The sequence below is a fragment of the Schistocerca cancellata genome, chromosome 10 (assembly GCF_023864275.1).
Source record: "Schistocerca cancellata isolate TAMUIC-IGC-003103 chromosome 10, iqSchCanc2.1, whole genome shotgun sequence".
Classification (NCBI taxonomy): Eukaryota; Metazoa; Arthropoda; class Insecta; order Orthoptera; family Acrididae; genus Schistocerca; species Schistocerca cancellata.
In genome coordinates this window covers 100,949,752-100,967,650 of record NC_064635.1, presented here as the reverse complement: position 1 = coordinate 100,967,650, position 17,899 = coordinate 100,949,752, and the positions used below count along the sequence as shown (strand labels likewise).

Genomic DNA, 17,899 nt, shown 5'->3' with positions numbered 1-17,899 from the left:
AAAGATGGTAGAAAACCTTAGAGAGGAAAAAAAAATGCTTTTCAGAAGTGAGTCACTTATTTCTACATATCTTTTAACATTCACACACACAACAAAACATGCAAAATACAAATATAAGTTTCCACGAAAAACAAAGCTACTGTCATCAAGGAATGGAGGTTTCTGTGTTAAACAACAAACCACCACCTTACATGTGGGTGTTAAGTTTTTTTACAATGTGTCCCTTGAATCTGCTTTATGCAGTTCAAATCTACTGCACATTTTACAATTCTCTGTCTTAATAACACCAGAATGCTACAATTCAGAGCATATTTAATTTAGAATTGCCTGTTGAGTGATTCATCACTACCATTACCTAAAGCAAGGCACAGTACCAGACATAATTTTGTTTGCTATTAATTTATACAATGTTAAAAATACTGGATTCTACAGTGCATTATACTGTTGGCAAATCACAAAAGCCTCAGTTACCCTGAACAGAGTGACAGTAATCAATATTTAAATGACAACATGGGAGTTTCACAATCACAGAATGACAAATAATATTACTAAAGGAACAGGATTACCTTCCATTTATCATGGAAAACCAATATGTTTTCTCAACGACAAAATTGTACATTTATTTAATAGAAAGGAAGATGAGTTTATGAATAATCTACCAAATCAGATGTGACTAAAAAGTACAATTATTAAATACTGCAATTTTCTTTCTAAATACAATTACACTATGACTAGAGAAGGCATAATACTCCATAGGAAGTGTAAGAAAACAAAACTAGCCTTATATTCTTTGCATTTTAACAACTGCTCAATCACGTCTCCTCCTTCCAATGAATATTAACTAGTTTCAGTAGTCTTTCACATTCAGTGATATCATGTAGTTATGTCCACCATCTATGGACCACAGCCAAGACTTCCTCTTCTTTCTTCAGTTATCAGTTGCAAGAATCAGTATTTTTAGTTTTGCATGATTTGGTCTAAATATGGCATCTTTCTCTTCTTTATTATATTGGATAGTTCTCAGACACCACATCTTTAACAATAACCAAATTGAAAAGGTCATAGACAGCATATATTTTCATTTCAGTCAAGTGTTTTGAAAGTAACATTTACCACTGATCTCTATCTTACCAAAAATTGTTGGATAAAAGAAAAATGAAATCCAATGCCCTAATATCTCTACAAAAACAAATAGAACCAGGTTATTATGTAACTAGTATGGGTATGAGGAAAGGGACATCAATTGGCACTTGTTTTTTTGATAGACTTCGACAAAAAATTGTGTGTCTAATTTGAAAACGTGGACAGCTACTCAGCAGCACTCTCACCGATATAGATTTTGCTGATTGGGAAATAAGCAGCATGTGTTATATGAAAATTAGGGAGTCACCAACTTGGAGAACGTCAGAAGGTTGAAAAACAAGATAGATGAGCTTCTTGTATGCTTAGATGATGTGGAGAATTCTGTCGTGATATGTTCTGTGCCTCTTTGAACACCATGACCCCACAGGGATGGAGAAGTTATGTATCAGAGGTTACAGACTAGCATCATTTTTGTGTAGAGTTAACATGAAAAAGGAGGAAATTCAACATATATAAAAGATGGACAAAATTGTTAAAAAAAATTAATTGTAAATCTTCAGCATCTAGCCACATTTAAACATTAAGTTGTGATGTGTACATAAAATAGCTCATTCCACATCATTACAATTTCATTGCAAATGATCCACAGAACATGGAACTAACTCACTTTGCTGGAAGGACAAGCTGCTGCTTGACCAAGAGGCACCATATTCACAGTAACAACTATTTGCTAAAAGAGTATGCTCTACAGCCACAATACATCCTAAATGAGTTTGACAAAGGCAACTGTGATTGAAAAGAAGAGCTGATCATACTGAAGTTTTCAACTGTAGGAAATGCCACTTCTTTCCACAAAATACACTTTTAAGTTAGTGAGACAGTTATGGGATTACGTAACTAAACGGAAGGTCAGGTTCATTTGAAACAGAATAAAGTCCAACAATGAAGATGCATTCCATTTCTCCTCTTCATCATAATGGATGACATTTTAAAAGCATTCAAAAGAAATGATCCAACAATTAATACATAAGTTTTTGCCAATGATTGAATTATTTGGGTAGAGAGAGACGTACATGGAGGTATGAACTACACTAGGTATTTTGCATTAAGAGTTCACAAAAAATGATCTTAAAATCAGTAAAACCAAGACGACTGATGTGTTACTGAGTAGGAACTCGACAACAGCCCATGTACAGATTGCACTTGAGGGGATAGATGCAGTGGACAAGTTCTGGTACTTACATAATGTTTCCTCCATCAACACAATACATCCAGAGATTGGAAACCACTTACAAATATTATCCTACAGGGTGTTAGATACTTCGGTATGTTGTTCTGTCTCTGTCTATAAAAAACAAAAGCATATAAAATAAGAAAAGAAGATCTGACAACAGCTTGGATTAGAAATAAGCCCATTTGAGACCCTCTAATCAAAGTGCTTGCAGGAGCCGGGCACCCCTCGGGATTATTTTTATGTGTCACGGAAGACACTGAGAAGGTGACCTTTTGACAACTGGGAGAAGCAGATCCACAAAATTTGAAGCACTGACTCACATCAAATTAAGGAGAAACAGCTTTAGAAGGACAAGAAAAGTTGGATAAGGCATATCTACCAATGTACCTGGCTTCCTGGAACATAAAAATAATGACAACGATTTTTGAAAACTCTCACCTCTTTAATGGGCTGAGGAATGCCCCACTCGTGGGACTCCTCTCATTAACAGGAGACCTTAGGCAGTGCAGTTAATAGTTATTAAACAGGATACAATGGTGATGTGGGTGGAGTGTCATGTATTAGCAAAGTCTTTAGTGACTTGCGTCATACTGAAAGAACTGATGGTAATGACTCTTTTTGCCATTTTAATGATGAGGGCTGGTGTCTTTGCCAGCTTGGACGTGTGTTTCAGGCAGTTTCCTCACATATGCCAAGGTGAACTTGGCTGGTACCATTGTCCCATCACTGTTACAAAGTTCAAAAACATTTTGAAGATGTTCTCACACTTTGACAGTTGATGTAGACAAACAGGGTACACATGACAGGAAAGATATCTGGCCACCTTCTACCAGTAGCATTACAAAAGGCAGAACAACCAGCTGAAGCCCTGAATATATGACATATGACCTAGAAAAAGAAGAAAATCGCGAAGACAACTAGCATTTTTTTTTTTTTTTGAGAGATATATTTACAGAAATGTGTAACGCATGTTGCTGAACTGAAATAGCCTTCTTGGAAAAGTGACCTCACAGTCTTTGCCAATACAATCTGAAATTATTGAACACTTCACTTCTGAGTAGGGATCAACTGATAATGAATTTCATCAACTGTATACCAGCATTCAAATTGACATTGTCACTTTGGGACAGTAGGTTACACAAATGTACATACAGCTTTATAATATCAGCAGCCACAGCCTTTCATCTGTTGCTCTGCTTTCGTAGGTTTGCCATTATAAACAGAGTCTCCTATTACCTGATGTACGCTCCTGATTCTGAAAGCTTGTTACTGTTAAGTTTCATAACTTTCTTAGGTTTTTTAATACTTTTATTCCTTCATCTACATTCAGTTTCCACATGGACACACATGTCCACCCAGCAGCTTAATTAACTTCTACTTCTTGCTTCCTGATTTTTAATCTTCCATAACTTTTCCCTTCTGGGTTTTTTTTATGTCTGCAGTAGTGGGACTGGTTAACGGGTTTCGTTTCTCACGCAGACACTATATTGATGGTATCTAATTTTATGCTCCTAGTATTACCTTTCAGTTGTATTTATTACACTAACTACCGTTCTTTATGCCACAGTGTCTCATCCTCCTTCCCCTTTTCATGGGGTTGTGTTCTATGAATATGAATGTTTGAGGCATCTCTGTGTGCTGACCCATGTGACACTACACTACATACTTTTACTCTGTTTTATTTTAATTCGCTATCCTTAATTTTTTTAAATATATAAGGATGCTTTCCTTTCTATGTACAACCACATGAGGGTGCTGCAAATCTGGGTGTGAATAAATCGTCAGTTAACAGCTGTTTATGGTTTTATTCAAGTTCAAATCACCATGAAGGAAATGCAGCTCATTTTCCAAAAATACATTCACTGAAGGACTCCGATATTAATACAGACATTGAATGCTAGCCTCCTACTCAATGTAATCTTTAGGAAGAATTCCAATTTTTATTTAACAAGGTGATAGTGCTAGAGGTTGTTTTTAATGTCTGTATTCTGTAAATATCAACGAGATTTGAGCTTGTCTGCAACTTAACATAAGTGACCAGTTGTGTGGTAAGGAATATAAAGACAAATTCTAGATTTCTACAAGCGTTTTCCTCAGAATCAATTTACTAGTTTATACAAGGTGGCTGCAGGTATAATATTACTGTTTGGTTCCCTGTTCAACTTAGAACAAGTGTTTCCAACAATGAGAGACAATAAAATGCCTCTGATGAGAATCTGTCAGACCGGGATCTCAAGTGCACACTATGTCTACTACACACACAAACAATTGCATTGAATACAGGCACTCTCGTAAAACAGGGGGGAAAATAAGATAAAGTATGTGGGAGTTGATTAAAAATTGTTGCATATGTAATGTCTGACTAAAAATGAGAAATATGTAACTACTTAATAGTAAATTTTATGCTTTGTTTATTTGTCTAATTTATAGCAGTGTAACCTCATTTGCAGGGACTTGCATGTTTCTGGCTGCAAAATTAATTAGCCTGAGAAATACACGGTATCTGCATCATTCCATCTCAAGTCTCCTCACAGCTCTCGACAAGCTACCCCACATTGTTACAATGCTGGGGAGGAGGTACAGCGCTCGCTGCTCACTGGCTCGGGCTGCCGTCTACTCGCAGAGTGTGTCGACTGAAAAGCCCTGCTCTGTGTTATCTCAGAGAAAGTTCTGTAGAGGAGGAGATCACTGAAACAGCCTATTAAATTAGAACTACATCTCAATCAAGTCTCAAACTCAGAACCCCGCTTTTTACAGGCAATGTTCTTATCGACTGAGCTTTCCAGGCACGACTGTGGCCTGTCCACACAGCTTCAATTCTATGAGAACCTCTCTCCTACCTTCCAAACAGTGAGATACGTCTTTAAATTTTCTGTTTTTAATTTAACAAGGATTAAGATCAGGACAACTCAACAATAGCTGAAAAAGTATGTGCACATGTCTGCAGTCGCAATTTATTTATTTTGTCTAGAGGCTAAGGGTTTCGGTACAAAGTGCCATCCTCAGGCCATACCTTGGCAAGCAGTCATCATAATCGCTTCCCAAGTAGATGTGTCAAATACTGACGAACCTTCTTGAGAAGGAAGTGTGACAACTGTGTCCCAGGGGATGGCCCCGAGTTGCTCGGTTGGTTGGTTGACTGATTTGGGGGAGGGCCCAAACAGCTAGGTCAACAGACCCACGATCTAACATGGCAGAAATCAAGAGAGGAACAACACAAACAGCACAGTCTAGCCAAGGGAAAGCAATAACGTGCAACCAAAGAGGGGGAAAAGAAATGCCAGGGCAGCAACAAGAGGAGGAGAAACCACTTTCATGAAGAAAACGGAGGACAGACTTAACCGTGCAAGGGTCATCCGCCAACACCCGAGACAAGGAAGGTGGGAGGACATATTTAGTGTGAAGGGCCAAAATGCGGGGGCAGTCCAGCAAAATATGGATCACTGTGAGGGGAGCCCCGCAACTACAAATGAGAATCTGTTCCTTTTGGAGTAAAAAACTGCGGGTCAACCTAGTACGGCCGATATGGATACGGCAGAGGACGGTAAATTCCTGCCAGGACAGGTCGAGGGAAGAACGTCACTTGGTGGGACAGGATGGACTGAGGATGGTACAGTGCACTGAAACTGGTAACCAGTAGGCAAAATAAATTGTGATTGTAGACACAAACGTATACCAGGCAATTCAGAAAGTAGGGAACAATCAGTTGCGAAATGGAAACCACTGAGAAAACCTGACGAAGCTTTGCACAGTGTTGGGCAGTGTCACTAGTATGCCTGTAGATAGTGTCACATCACTCTTCTCAGTTCTGAATGCACAGCAAGTGCGTAAAGATGTCTAGAAAATATTGTCTCCCAACAAGTACAGGTGCCTGTAGAGAGTGTCCGATTTCGTGAAAGCCCGCATAATTAACTGTCGTGCAGTTCCTTCTTCGTGACTGTTCTCAACTGTACACTGCAGGGCCAATGAAGACGCTCTTGCAGCATTTTTGGTGCTAAGTGTGTGATCATCCGGTGTACAGCACGGACGTGGCTACCTCTGATTTTCATCTCAGCTCAAGTGAATCATTGGCTATGAAGCCAACACTTTGGCACACACAACAAGCAGCAGTACAGCACAGAAAATTGTTGGAAAGCACAGGAGGCTGCCTTATACAATGAGGGTGTTGGAAAGTTTGTACAACACTATGACAGATGTCCAAGTCGGAACGGCGACTATTGCAGAAGTAAAAGTAAGGTGCAACTAACTAATGCAAATATAACAGTTTTGATTTTCACTGTGGTTTCCATTTCGTGACCGATCATTCCTCAATTTCCGCCTAACCTTCGTATTTTTTTTTATTGGTACTGTGTCAGACACAATTCCACTGACAAAATGTGGGGAATACATTGACAAAAGTTGTTTTAAGAAAGGGTTTGAATTCTGTATCACACTGAAGCTCTCCTCAATAACATCTTTTATCGAAAGAACTGAACCAAGCTGTCTGAAACCTACAAGATAATGCTGCTGAAGAAATAGGGCGTGAAGTGCCAAGTATTAACAAGACGCCAAATGCACAAAAGTAACATGTCCTTGTCTGATAGAGCTACATTTTATAACTGCCAGAATAATCCCCAGAGGGTGATTCATTCTGCGGACATAGGTAACATCACTGTTTTGCTACTAAGAGACATCTATGTCAAGAAGAACAACTTATTTGAAGACCCAACATATTATCTCAATACTGACAAGAGCTCCACTGCCTGCTTTGCTTCTGAAATATACCTCTCTGTGCAAGGACACTACAACGGACTGATTAGTTTCAGATCTGTACCTTCCAAATTATACAGCTTTCCCAAGCTCTACAATTTAATATAGAAACAAAATAGTGGTCCAGAAAAAAATTGAAGTCATAAACCACACTTGCAGCAGATACTACAAATGTTAACTAGTAGACCAATAGTGACTAACACAGGTGGACCTACTTATTGGTTGGTCAAACATTTAGCCTTGTTGTCGAGACCTTTTAATGGTAAATGAGAACATTGCACCCATAACTCAGCAGATTTTAATAGTAGGTTAACAAATTTGAAATTTAAAAGTTCTGATTTACTACTGACATCGATGTCATCTCCTTGTTTACCTGATTAGTAACAAGTTTTAGGAAGACACAGCTGCATTATTTACGCAGGTGCTAACCTCCACTTACTTTCTATTCAATAACCAACATTTTGAACAAACTTATGACGACACCAACGGCTTGCCCCCTCTCACCTGTGGTAGCTAGTTTTAAATGGAGGATTTTGGAGAAAATTCACTCAATCTTCAGTTTTAAAACTGACACTGTTCTGTAGATATGTTGACACATTCACAGTTTGGCCCTGTGTCAAGGAAAAAAGTGATTGAGTTTCTTGAACATCTTATAACTATTCATTAAAATCTCAAACTTACCTTGGAATAGTAAATTAATGGCTGTCTACTGTTTTTGAATGTAATAGCTTGACATAAGGAGGACAGGCTTTTAGTGCATTGCACGTACTGTAAGCTCATCCTTGCCAATTTATACTTTAAGGTGTATAGCTGCCACCATCCCTCGCAAACTATAAGCATACTTAAAACTTTCGTACGTAGGGTCCATGTAGTACCTGATGCTAGATAGCTTCTACGGTGAAATGGTTCATGTGGAAAAGGTATTCAATAGAACTGGATACACAAAACATCAAAAGAGCTCTGCAAGCAAAAATGCCGGATGGTCAAAGGAAGAGCAAGAAGAAAGAGATGTAAAAGCAACGGACTTTCTACAGTATGTGATAACATTTCTCCAAAGACTGCCAGAATAGTCATGATGCATGAAGCGGATGTGATCTTCCTTCCGCTGGCTAAAATGCCAGCTCTTCTGGGATCTGTTAAAAATGATCTTTTACAAAGGGCAGATATATATGAAATTCCTCACAAATGTGGAAAAAGTTACATAGGGCAAATAACACAAACAGGACAAGAACATTGCATCAAACACCAGTAACACACACGCCTTCTGAAGCCCAACAAGTCTACAGTGGCTGAACACTGCCCATTCCTTAGATTGCAGAAAAGTAGATACTCACTCCAACCCACTCTATTGGGATTTGGTGATCAAGGGAGCTATAGAAACATAATTAGCAGACAACCTGATCAATTGAAACAAATGTTTCCAGCTCAACAAATCACTCATTTTGTGTGCACACCCAGAAGAATTATTTTTCTGAGTCTTCAATAACTGGCATTTCAACATGTGCTGTCCATTTTAATAATCAGCCACATAGATAGTAAGCTCTGTGGATTTTCTGACTGCATTTTCTTTGTTTCAGCCTCAGATGCATCAAATTTTATTTTTGACTGACACACTCATTGTCAACAGTGTTAACTCCAAGGCACATGTGCTTACTCGACAGTATCGTGTCAAGTGGTTTAAATTCTGCCCGTGACTCACCTCTAAGGTGATTGTAAGGTTATGAGCTGAAATATTAGGAGAGGAAATATTACTATACCAGGTGCACATCCAAAAGATGATGGAACATAATTTCACTGTCCGTATGTAAATATAGAAATACTTTAAATACAAAAAGAAGCTGCCATTATCTTTCAACCCCTACTAAACTTTTAAATCAAATATGATTTTAAACAACTACAAAAGTTTGACAATGCCGATAATCATTAGAACACAATCCACAAACAAAATGTTACAAAACTTTGAAAAAAGAAAACTTAACTGCAACACTTCAGATTCATTTTCTCCTGCAATAACATAGAACTTGACATACATTTTTATTTTTTTTTTTTTAAATTCATCTTCCTTTCTATGAGATTCCTGTTCTATACATATGTACATAACCTTTCCCAAAATGAAAAGATTCAACACTGCCATAAAAAGTTCAGTTTCTCCAAAAAACCAAGCTTTATGTTGGGCAGTAACTTTTATGAGACTAATTGCAGAATTACATTATTTTCTTCCAGCAACATTTTAACAATTTTGATATTAACCAATGGAAAACTTAAAAGATAAGACATGACCATATATACAAACAGAATCAACTAACATAATTTACTGTGCAGTGTCCTAAGTCAACAAAACATATTATACATTTTCTTTGTCGTCTTCACTGTCATATGCACAAACTTCATACTAAAATATTGTGGTTGTTTGCTCAAACTATTAATGGCTGAATACTGCCATAATTTAAGCTCTACTAATGCAATTAGCAAAATCACAATAGACACTTTTGTGCATCAAGTATAGTGCCTTAAATAAATTAATATATTATCATGAGTACAGATATGTTTCAATACCATATGCTGCTTTACATATTACGTGCAAAACCAGAAGTGGTTAGGGTAGATTATATGCTACTGTAGCTGGAAGATAAATGAAGTATCACACAGTCACAAGTTGCTTTGGTGCTCGGCTTGACCAAAAAAAATTGGAAGTCACTGGTGCTGCACCTTTAAACAAAGAAAAATATTATGAGAACAAATTTCACAATTGAGCCACAAAAAAAGTGCATACACTATCTGATCAAAAGTATTTCGACACTTTACTGTAATGCAGGACTGATCAACAGACTAGTATGAAATGAAACAAGGAATGTTGCATTATCAGCTGGGAAGCAGCAACAGAAAAACAAGCGGGAAGCATCAACAGAAGAATGGATTGGGGAGGGGAGCACAGTGTCTCTGAATGTGGAAGAATTGTTTCAGATTCACTGATGACATCTTCGTGATCTACAGTGAGGGTGAGGACACCCTATCCCAGGGCCGGCCAAACGCTGCACAGTGTGCAGACGTGCAGAAGTGCTGCACGTGTGCGACAGCAAGCGAAAGCGACATCTGTTATTAGACATGTGTCCTAAACGAACGGCGGCAGCTCCACTTCCCTGTTTATGTGGTACAAGCAAGAGTGCAACATACCCAATCTCGTTTACCCCTGGTAACTGTAACCTTAACAGAGAAGTACTGAGAAATGGCAGGTACTGTGAAAAAGCAAAGGACGGGAGATCTATGTTCTCAGTCGTTTAAAAATGACTGGTAACTGCAATTCTTTTTTGTATACATTGGTGAAAACTCACAGTGTTTGCTATGCAAAAATGGTTCAAATGGCTCTGAGCACTATGGGACTCAACATCTTAGGTCATAAATCCCCTAGAACATAGAACTACTTAAACCTAACTAACCTAAGGACATCACACACACCCATGCCCGAGGCAGGATTCGAACCTGCGACCGTAGCAGTCCCGCGGTTGTTTGCTATGCCGCCAAATAATTTTCAATTTAAAGACACTGCAATACAAATCACGAAGACGAGTGTAGTGCACTCAACAGTGAAGAACGGCAAGCAAAATTAAATGTCCTTAAGAAAATGGATGAGACACATCAACTCGATTATCATTTCTTATGACCAGTGATAAACTTGTTTGGATTTATTCCTTTCATAATTAAAAATTATTGTTTACTAACTGTGCATTATTGCCTCATTCTGCGCCATGTTACATTATTATCAGGAAAGTTGGTCATTAAACCGATTGTTCCAATGTATACTTACACTTATGTTTTTTCTTTTCTTTTTTTTTTTTTTAATGTGTGAAGGGCTACGCTCAGCTGAAGTCGATAAAACGTAACATTCATCTAATTGTTGGTTATTATGCAGATTTCAGACGGAGCTGATGAAAGATGTAGCAATAATGGTACTGAAATAACAGGTGATCATCGAGAGGTCTGCGGTTATCATTCTGTTCAGAGGGTAGTGAGACAGAACTTATGTGGGTGTAACTGAGGGCACCAAGAATTAGTTATAGGAAACCTTGCATTAGTTTAATGTTATTTGAAATCATGAATAAGGTTCGTTGGAAGTCGCTAAGTGCTCTCTTTCTTAAATACTAGATCAAAAACATTACGCGTATTTACGTGCCGTCAGTCAAGCTGTCTTAATAAAAACCCACGGTTGTTAACTGTATTACTTGACTTACTGGGTTAAACTGTTAACATAAAAGTAGACGTCTCAATAAGTAGACTGTGACAGTATTTTAAATGTTTAATACGCGAAATACCTTCCCACGGTGGGCTTGCAAGCTGTGGAAAGAGCACTAGAATGCGCCGATACAGAGTATCCCAGCAAGTGGGTAAAGCGACATCTGTGGGTAGAAACATGCACTACAGGAACGCTTACGGCTGTGGCGTGCACGCTGTGACCCGTAAGTTGCACATGTGCAAGAGCACTGCATGCGCGCAGAATTTCTGGCCGGCCCTGCCCTATCCACATTTCTTCAAAATGTCAACACTTCCTCCTCATTCACCTCACATGGTCCTCCTGAACCCAACAAGCCACCTTCCTCGTGTTGGCCTCCACCTCAAAGGGGGTTACATGAGCACTTCAATTCATATCAAACCTACCAACCACGAGCAATACCTCTAATTTGATAGCTGCCACTTGTTCTGTACCAAGACGCCCCTTCCGTACAGACTAGCCACCTGTGGCAGTGATGAGCGGACTCTCTCCAAATATACCGATGGTCTCATTGAGGCTTTCACAGATTGAAATTACCCTCCCAACTTTGTACAGAAACAGATCTCCTGTGTCTTATCTCTTCAGTCACCCACCACCACCTAGCATCCCAACATTTGGCCACTAAGCAGCATTCCCCTCTTGACTCAAAACCACTTTTGACTGGAGCAGCTGAATCACCTTCTCTGAGCGTTTCTTTGTGCCCACCCACTATCCTTCTCACCTCTCCCAAGGTGGTATTCCACAACCCTCTGAACCTACATAACATCCTTGTCCATCCCTCCTCCACCCGACCCCTTCCTCATGTCCCATATCCCAGCAATAGACCCAGATGCAAAACCTGCCCCACACATCCTCCGACCACTACCTATCCCAGTCTGGTACCAAGCATCACCTATTCCATCGAAGGCATGGCTACCTGTGAAAGCATCCGTGATTTAAAAGCTAAGCTACAACCACTGTGCCGTGTTCTACAAGGGTACGACAATCGACAAGCTGTCTGCTGCAAGAATGGCCACTGTCAAACTGTGGCCAAAAGACAGCTGGACCACCCAGTTGCTGAGCATGCTGCCTTACACATTCTTCACTTTAATGACTGCTTCACAACCTGCACCATCTGTATCCCTATCAACATCAGGTTTTCTCAAATGCGCAGGTGGAGAACCTCCCTGAAATGTATCCTACATTCCCATAAACCACCTGGCCCCAACCTTCGTTAGTAGCTGTCCTTCACCCATCAATCCCCTTCTCTCTCTCTCTCTCTCTCTCTCTCTGTCTCTGTCTGTGTGTGTGTGTGTGTGTGTGTGTGTGTGTGTGTGTGTGTGTGTGTGCGCGCACTCTACTTTAGCAGAAGGCCTTCTGACCAAAAGCTCACATATATAGCAGTCTTTTGTTGTGCGTGTCTGCATCTTAAAGACTCTTCTATACGGTGAGTAGCAATCTATCATTTCCATAATATAGTCAAATCCACGACGGTCATTTAGACCTTCCAAATCAGTGAAATGGAAACTTGAAAGAACAATCACAGCTAAATCAAAACGAGGTAGACCTCATGTACCGACTGACAGGTCCTTCAAGCATTACCGAGAGTGGTTGTAAAAAAATTGCACAAAATCAGTGAAAAGAATCACTCTTGAGATCCAAAATGCTATCAGCAGCCTCACTAGTTTAATGACTGAGCATAGAGAGTTAAAAAGAATGGTGTCAATGATCAAGCACCTCCCTATAAGCCACATATTTCTATAGTCAGGCATTACGTGATGCTTCAGGTGGTGCATTAAGGGAGGCCCCTAGACAGTGGATGACACGAAACAAGTTATCTGGAGTGATGAATCAACTGTACCCTACGGCAATCCAATCAAAGGGTCTGGGTTTGGCAAATGTATGGATAATGACAGCTGCCATCACGTGTAATGCCCAACAGTGAAGTATGGAGGAAATGGTGTTACGGTATGGGATTCTTCTCATGATTAGGATGTGGTCCCCTCACTGTGCTCGAGAAAAATACTACGAGGGTTGTTCAATAAGTAATACCTCACATTTTTTTCCTCAGAACATATTTATTGTTAAAAATCAGAATTTGGTGACAATTTATATAACATGTCTTGTCCACATCTTGTTTTTCTATGTAATTTCCATCACGTTCTATGGCTGTACACCAAAGTTGTGGAAGGGCATGTACTGCCTGCTGGTAAAAGCTATGGTCCTGTACGTGTAGCCCTGTTTTCACTGCGTGACTGACACTTGTCACCTTCAAAGTGTGTGGTGCCCTGTGGAGAATCTTTAAGTGACCCAAAGAGCTGGAAGTCTGTGGGTGCCGGGTCTGAACTGTAGGGTGGCTGAGGCAATGATGTCCAACCCAATTTGGCTATGTTTCCCTGGTTTCTCAGAATTGTGTGTGGGCATGCATTATTGTGGTGGAGCAAGATTTCTACTGGATTCTTGTCCAATCAAAATCGTCGGAAACAGTCCTTGAGTTTATTTAGAGTCTTCAAGTATGCCTCTGAATTAACGGTTGACCTTCTCGGCATCACATCCACGAGACTCATGCCATCAAAATCCTGGAAGACTGTCACCACGACTTTTCTGGCAGAGGGGGTTGCCTTGAATTTCTTATCTTGTGGTGAATGAGGATGACGTCACTCCACGGACTGCATTTTTGTTGCTAGCACAAAGTGATGCACCCAGCTTTTGTCCCCTGTAACAATCCGTGACAAAGGCCTTTGTGTAACCCATTGTGAGCACCTCTTTGAATATGAGAGTGTTTCTACCATTGCAGACGCACTTCCATAGCTGAACGACAACTGTAGAGCCAATTGTCAAGTTGTGATGCTCCGGCCGGTATGAACAATGGCATCCTAATGATTCAGCATGTCTGGAGCAGTGGCTGTGACAGGATGTACCAAGCATGGCTGATCACAGAGCTCTGTTTCTGCATTTCCTGAGGCTGTAAATTTATTTACCCATCACTCAGCTGTACTCCTATCAACTGCAGCAGTGCCAGACACTGCACACAAATGTTTACAGATGTTCGCCACAAGAATTCAATAATAGCATGCTGCTTGTAACGTGAGTTTTATGTACACGCCATTTTGATGCTGTACTACAGCTCTGCAACCTGCCAGAACAGTCCAAAAAACTTAACCGGTGCACAGAACAAGCATCAAATGTGAAGCATCAGCAAGGATGTTTGTCTACGTATGTTAAAGGCTTAAAAAAAAAAAAAAAAAAAAAAAAAAAAAAAACGTGGGGCATTACTTATTGAACAACCCTTGTAAATGTAGAAATATATAGATACACTTCACCGAAATGTGTACTATGTACAGCAGACGAACAGTTCAGAGTTGAAGACTGATCATATTGGCAATGCACAATGTAATAAAGCAGCATCAGTGAGGCAATGGTTTGTGGACAATAACATTTCTGAAATGAACTGTCCTGCCCAGAGACTCACCTGAACCCAATTTAACCCAAATGAGTTAGAATGTTGACTTTGCTCTAGATCCCAGCATCCAACATAATTATCTCCACTGGTTTTGGCCCTTGAGGAAGAATGGGCTACCATTCCTCCACAGACATTCAAACACCTCACTGAAAGTGTCCCAAGCAGAGTTCAAGCCATCACAAAGGCGAAGGGTCGAACCCCCTTATTAATGTCTGCTAACAGGTGTCTGGATACCTTTGAACAGATAGTGGAGTAATCAAAAGGTCTACCTCTAACAAAAATAGGAAAGCCAAACATTCAATGCAATACAGACAAAATAGACTGCCCTTACAGAATGACAACATAATGTATGGAAACAAATTACAACTTTCACCAACAAGCATTAGTTACTACAGACAAAGCACAGAAGAAACGGGACTATCCAGCAGTTCAGGAGACTAGATGCTCATTACCAGCTCTCATAACTTCTTCATTCAGGGAAAATAGTTGTTGTCCTAAATTCCATTGAGATTATAAAAGACAAAAAGTGTGGGAAGCCATCTACTCTCTATCCTGGCTTGTGTATTTTGCACATTTCTTTAGTTAGAATTACAGATCAATATCACTTATGTCCGTCCATTGCCGGGATACTGGAAAATATTCTAAGCTCGACATTATGGTACTCCTGCAGGTATAGAAGCCCCATTCAAGGAACTGACACGAATTTACAGAAAAACACCTGTAGCAGTACAGTTTGTTTATTCACACACACCACACTGCAAATATTATCGATATAGAGGTGGCAGTTACAGGGGCAGCCAGAATCATTTGCATCGTGTAAGGGGATAATATCTTTACACAGTATGACAGGAAAAGTTTTTTTTCATTTTAAGGAGAATCATTTCGACTTACTGACTCTCCACATTGAGGAACACCTTTGGGGTTTGATAACTCTTTCAGTGCATTAACCCACAATGGTTCATGTCAATGTACTTGAGAACTGGCAATTGTGATTAGCTGTGATCGTTCCACCATCGTGCGACATTGCAATCTGGAAGGTTCAAAAATCAAGTGTATGGGTATTGTATGCCCTAAGCCAAAATCATAAAAATTACTGACTGGTCATAAGTGCATTCTGCTTGCTCGTCATATGAATTGGCTCCCAAACAACAACAACCATCCCTACCATTCATATCCTGTATCATTACAGATGGCAGGAAATGGTGTCTTTATGCTAACATAAGGGAAAAAAAGGAATGGTTGAGCCCAAACAAAGCAACAGCTACCCTTACATAGACCTGTGTGCATCCACAAAAGATACTGTTAGGCATCTGGTGGAACAGTGACGGTGGGGTGTACTAGGAATTGCTTCTCCAAGGTGTAATCATCACTGCTTACACTTATTGTCAACAACTGATAAGTTGGTTGGTTGGTTGGTTGGGTGAAAGATCAAAGGGACCAAACTACAAAGGTCATCGGTCCCTTGTTTCAGAAAAACACAGAGCACAGGGGAACTATCCACCAGTCAAGCGAAGCACTAAAAGAAAAACTCCAGGGGAAGAAAAGCCCCATGGGCCATTGTAAGACAACATGGAAAACAGAGCACAGCAACAAAAACAACATAGAGAACAAAGGCAGATGGAATTAAAACTGCACGGCAGAGAACTGTGGCTGGCTGATCACGAAAATAATAGGATGAGCCAGCCACTCTGCAACACGTTAAAACCTCCGGCCTAAAAGTTTAGGGCGGAGTCGAATCACAACACAAAACTAAGTAAAAGAGAGAGCTCATAAAAAAAAAAAAAAAAAAAAAAAAAAAAAAAAAAAAAAATAAAAAAAAAATAAATAAATAAATAAATAAATAAAAAATAAAAATTAAAAAAAATATTTAAATGGACCTATAAAAGCCGCTTGCGCGAATAAAACTTAAAACCCGATCTGCCATAGAGACATTGTCACCTAAGAGAGATGATAAAGCACCCTGGAGATTAAAAGTTCGCCTGAGGGCGGTTAAAAGAGGACAGTCCAACAATATATGGGCCACCGTCATAAGCGCACCACAGCGACAATGAGGGGGGTCCTCTCGACGCAGCAGATGACCATGCGTCAGCCAAGAGTGTCCAATGCGGAGCCTACAGAGAACCACAGAGTCCCTCCGAGAGGCCCGCATGGAGGAACCCCACACAGTCGTGGCCTCCTTTACACGCCGCAGCTTGTTGGGTACAGACAGGGTGCGCCATTCGTCGGCCCACATCCCAAAGACCCGACGGCGTAACACCGATCGGAGATCAGTTGCCGGGAGGCCGATCTCCAACGGCAGTTTGCGGGTGGCTTCTTTAGCTAACTTGTCGGCGTGGTCGTTGCCCGCTATCCCAACGTGTCCCGGGGTCCATATGAACACCACTGAACGGCCACGTTGTGCAAGAGCATGAACGGACTCCTGGATGGCAACAACAATGGGATGGCGTGGGTAGCACTGGTCAAGAGCCTGGAGACTACTGAGAGAGTCACTGCAAATGACAAAAGACTCGCCAGTGCTGGTACGAACACGCTCAAGGGCACGAAAAATAGCTGTTAGCTCTGCAGTGTAAACACTGCAGCCGTCCGGCAAGGAGCGCTGGTCGACATAGTCCGCATGAGCATAAGCGTACACCACACGGCCATCAACCATCGAGCCATCGGTATAGATAACCTCCGAGTCACGGGATTCGTCGAGGAGAGCAAGAAATTGGCGGCGCAAGACTGCAGGAGGAACTGAATCCTTTTGCCATTGGGAGAGGTCCAGCTGAAGCTGCGGCCGACGGATACACCAAGGTGGTGTATGTGGGCGGACCTGAAAAGCAGATGGAAGAGGCAAAGACTCGAGTTCACTAAGCAGGGACTGAACACGGACCCCAATTGCATGGCCTGATCGCGGCCGCCGGCGTGGAAGATGGACTGCCGCATCGGTGAAAAGGAGACGGTAGTTAGGGTGACGGGGAGAACAACGGACGTGGGCAGCATAGTTGGCTAAGAGTTGTTGACGCCGAATGTAGAGCGGAGGAACCCCAGCCTCAGCAAGTAGGCTATTAACAGGACTGGTGCGGAATGCTCCTGTCGCCTGTCGAACCCCACAGTGGTGAATGGGGTCCAACAGTTGCAATGC

At 40.8% G+C, this 17,899-nt stretch overlaps 1 protein-coding gene across 5 annotated transcripts in view; it reads right to left on the bottom strand.

Annotated features, from left to right (window-relative positions):
* Positions 1 to 9,010: 9,010 nt before the first annotated feature.
* The window catches only part of LOC126106449 (speckle targeted PIP5K1A-regulated poly(A) polymerase-like), a 112,133-nt gene continuing 103,244 nt past the window's right edge, over positions 9,011 to 17,899 (bottom strand). For all 5 annotated transcript variants that reach the window (XM_049912736.1, XM_049912732.1, XM_049912731.1 and 2 more), the window contains exon 9: positions 9,011 to 9,775. The gene's annotated coding sequence lies outside the window, so the exon portion shown is untranslated. The remainder of the gene's footprint in view (positions 9,776 to 17,899) is intronic.